A 4,165-nucleotide genomic window follows, 5' to 3' on the forward strand; every position below is an offset into this window, starting at 1 on the left:
AATGAAAATGAAATTAAAGCCCAGCAGCCAAATTTGCCAAAGCTCAATATATTTAAGCCCAAGTGAAAGCAAGTAGGTGCATCACCTAGTTTGACCTTTTGAGCTGCTTGATGTACATAAGCAGGTGCATCACCTACTTGACTAATTAGTGGCTGAAAATGGACCAAAAAAAGGGAGGTTCTAGATGATATTCTTAAAGGTGAAGAAAGCTCAATATAAGATATATTGGCTGCTATTCTCACTCATTCTTAACACACAATATTGAGAATTAACTCCAGCTCTCTCTCTCTTTTCTCTTAAGGATTACAGCAGCCTTAAAGTTCCTTCTAGGATTCTTGAAGAAACCCTCATATCTGCAAACCAAGGTAAGAGAAACACTTATGGATTTAGCTTAATTCTCCCATGGAAGACTAGAAAACATGTTATTCATGCTCAATTATAAGTAGAAGGCAGAAGTTCCCACAAGCTACTGCTCACTTTCCGCAATTATTAAGATACTTTTTCTCTTCTTCTTTGGTTTAAGTGTGAAGGGAGGTTGAAGTTCTAGAGGAATTCAAGTTATAAGGAGAAGTTGCAGAAATTGAGGTAAGGTGACTGCTCTATTTTCTTCCTCCTTATGTATGAGTTTGAGTGAGGAATTATGGGGTGTGCTGTCATAAAGAACTCAAGGGGGTGGTGAGTTCAATAATTAGTTGTATGATAAAGAATATTTGAGGTTGTTTTATGTGTATTGTTGTTGGTGCAGCTTGGGTAATCTTGAAAAAGAATATATAATGTATGTATTGGGCAGAGAAGGAGGGTGTGGTGATACACATTATTTTAGGGGCTGTATGAGATCATTATCCGTCAATATTAGCTACTGTTTTATGGGGCTCACGGTGTGATAGCTGCTAATTTTAGTTTATCATGACTTATATTGTAGATTAAAACCTAAAAGGGGAGGTTGAATCGTGATAGTTCTATTGGTCAGAGGATAAGGTATGTAAGGCTATTCGATTTCTTATTTCTTTGGCATGAATCCAACACGTGCATTACAAAAAGTAAGCTTTCTAAGTGCCCTTGATAGTGACTGATCCATAGTTGCAGTTCCTACTCCCCTAGAGCAGTAAAAGTGAGTACTCTAATATGAGTTTGTTACTAAATGTACGTGCTTACTCTACCAAGTATTAGCATGCAAGGTTTAAACTTGTTTCATCGTCAAAGTACCCTTGGCACGTATTTCCCTTATATAAATCAAAAGGATCTTAGATTACACATGGTACATATGTTTATATATTGGATATACAATCTGCCCATATCATGCCAACTTGCTTCAATTATTTATCTATATATATGTCATTTTTTCACATGTTCATATGTTCCCTTTATTGGTTATTACTCCCATTGTGCTAAACTATAATGTTTCCTCACAAGATCCTTACTTGCTCTATTGTACATTTTATATGTACTTACTTGGAATATGTATCCGTCCTAAAGTTGAATCTGCCCATGTTCTCCCTTGGTTCCACGTTCACGTATACCTTGTATTTGATATTAGTTAGTGAGTATTTGGTTATCATATAAAGTTCAAATCCACTTGATATGTGCTTCAATTTGAGATGTCAAAATGCTTACTGAATTATATAAGCTCCTAAGTATTACACGTTCATGTCACATTTGCTTCCCATGTCATTGTTATTATCGTAAGTCCATATTCATATATCTTCTACTACTGGTCCATAGTTCCAAATCTCAACAATGATTATGACTACCAAAACAACAATCTCAAAAGAGTTATGAACATCAAAACAATAATCTCAAAGATTAAAGAATCTAAGTGAAGCAATCTGTATAATTATGGGTGGCAGTCCAGGGGAAAATGCCTAGCATAGGTCTATCCCAATTGGTATAAGAGGGTGGCAGCTCAGGGGTGAAAGCCTAGCATGGGCCGATCCTAATTTGTGGAATTATGAGGACAACATCCCAGGGGTTAAAATGCCTAGCATAGATCATCTTCTTCTACCGTTGATCAACTGGTCATTTGTATCATATGTCGTATAAATATTATAATGCAAAGAAAAGTAAAGAAAAGAATGTAACATACACGATTCCACAAGTATAAAGCAAAAATGGTCTCTAATCCTTATCTAATGGTATTTGGTTTCACTTGAGCTCGCATTTTACATATGGTTGTATTATGCCTTATATATTCAGTACATTCTTTCGTACTGACGTCCCTTATTGGGGACGTTACATTTCATGATGCAGGTACATGTACTCAACTAGTAGATCTTTCCAATAGAAGCACATGATACTCAGCGGTTGTTGGTGAGCTCCAAGTTGATTCGGGGCTTTGCCGAGTCTGTACTATGCGTATTTCATAGTGGTACAGTCATGGATTCCAGTAGAGGTTTTGTAGACATTGTAAAGCTATCATCTGAATTCATAATTTCACTTGTCACATGTATCGATTCAGCTAGTCAACATGTATTGTATATGAAGTTTCTCATTAGTAAATATATCTGCATAGTAGTAGTTTACTTTCTCATTATAGGTGACTTGTAAAGCATATGTTCATATGGTACTTGTCTGCCTCACCTAGGATTGGGGTGTGACAAAATCGAACCGAATTCTAATTTGGATTGATTTTTTAGTTTGGTTTTGGATTAATAATTCACTTTGTTTGGTTTTCTAGTTTGGTTTCAGATTCAAAAAAATAAAAACCAAATTATATATATATATATATACAATTTTGATGAAGTTTCTAATCATTGACATAATTGAACTGAAAAGAGAAAAATCAAATCAAATTTATTTTGGTTTGGATTGGGTTACACTTAATTCAAAACAAAAAACAGAGAAACTCAAACTGAATAGTACATAATCAAGCCGAAAATCGAATGCACATCAAATATATTTTTGTTTATCATTTTCAACCCTCTCACCAAAGTTATTTTTGTTTATCATTTTCACCTCTCCCCCATTTTGTTTTAAAAATTAACACCCCTGCAACTTTAAAAAATAATTGAACTCGCCCTTTAATGCATTGTCTATTTCTTCCATCTTTTACTTTATGAGTTTCGTATTACTGAATCATTCTTGATATGATACCCCCTTGAAAAAATTAATTAGAAGTGTATTTTACCAAATTAACAGACACTTGAACTTTGCGAATTCTATTATCCCCGTTATTTTTCAATCAGTCCCAAATTTAAAAAGGCAAATGATATTACACATCAATCATTATATGACACGTGTTAATTTACTTTAAAATACAATTTTATTTTTTAAAATTTTTTTCTTTAGATATATTTTTTTTCTTTATTCTTTTTCTCTCTTACTTTTTGAATTATTTTTTTCTCTTTTTTACTTTAGTTTTGATTTCATCTTTAACACATTTTCAATCCCACCCTCAAGTTTAAGTTGAGTTCCTTTCCCCATTTTCTACTTTCTTCTTCCTCTATACCTCACACCCACTCCCACCCTTCACCCCCACGTTTAAGTTGAGCCCCTCTCTCCATTTTTTTACTTTCTTCTTCTACTTTATCGGAACCACTCCCACACTCCACGTTCAAACTTAGCTCCCCATTTTTTTTCTTCTTTAACCAACTTTTCTCTCATGATTCTTTTTTTTACAAAAAATCATACTATTTTCTAGAATTTGTTGAGTTATTGATAGCAAAATTAATTATTATTCTTAGCAAATTCAAAATTTGGAGGTATCATCAATTAATTTATTTCATTTTCATATAAACTCAAAAATAAAAATAATAATCATGAAAAGAACTAATGAAATTCCAAAAACTGAAAGAAGCTTGACTGAAATTCGAAAAAAGAAGAAGTTAGATGAAACCTCCTTATCATCTTGAAATTTAATGGGTTTATCAGATTGTGCGAAATGTAAATTTTTTTTTATATAAAATGTTAGAATTGAAGAGACTTAGGGTGTGTTTGGTATGAAGGAAAATGTTTTCCTAGAAAATGTTTTCTTGGAAAACAAGTTGATTTTTGACTTATTTTCTCATGTTTGGTTGGTGAGTAGAAAATATTTTCCAAAAAAGATTTTTAGTGTTTGACTTATGAATGAAAAATGTTTTTGAAAAAATTCTTTTATTTTTACTAGAGTAGAAAATAATTGTTGAAATTGAAAATATTTTTTAAAAACAAACTTAATTTTTTTTTGGGG

Source organism: Solanum tuberosum, unplaced genomic scaffold, assembly GCF_000226075.1.
Source record: "Solanum tuberosum cultivar DM 1-3 516 R44 unplaced genomic scaffold, SolTub_3.0 scf00101, whole genome shotgun sequence".
Classification (NCBI taxonomy): domain Eukaryota; kingdom Viridiplantae; phylum Streptophyta; class Magnoliopsida; order Solanales; family Solanaceae; genus Solanum; species Solanum tuberosum.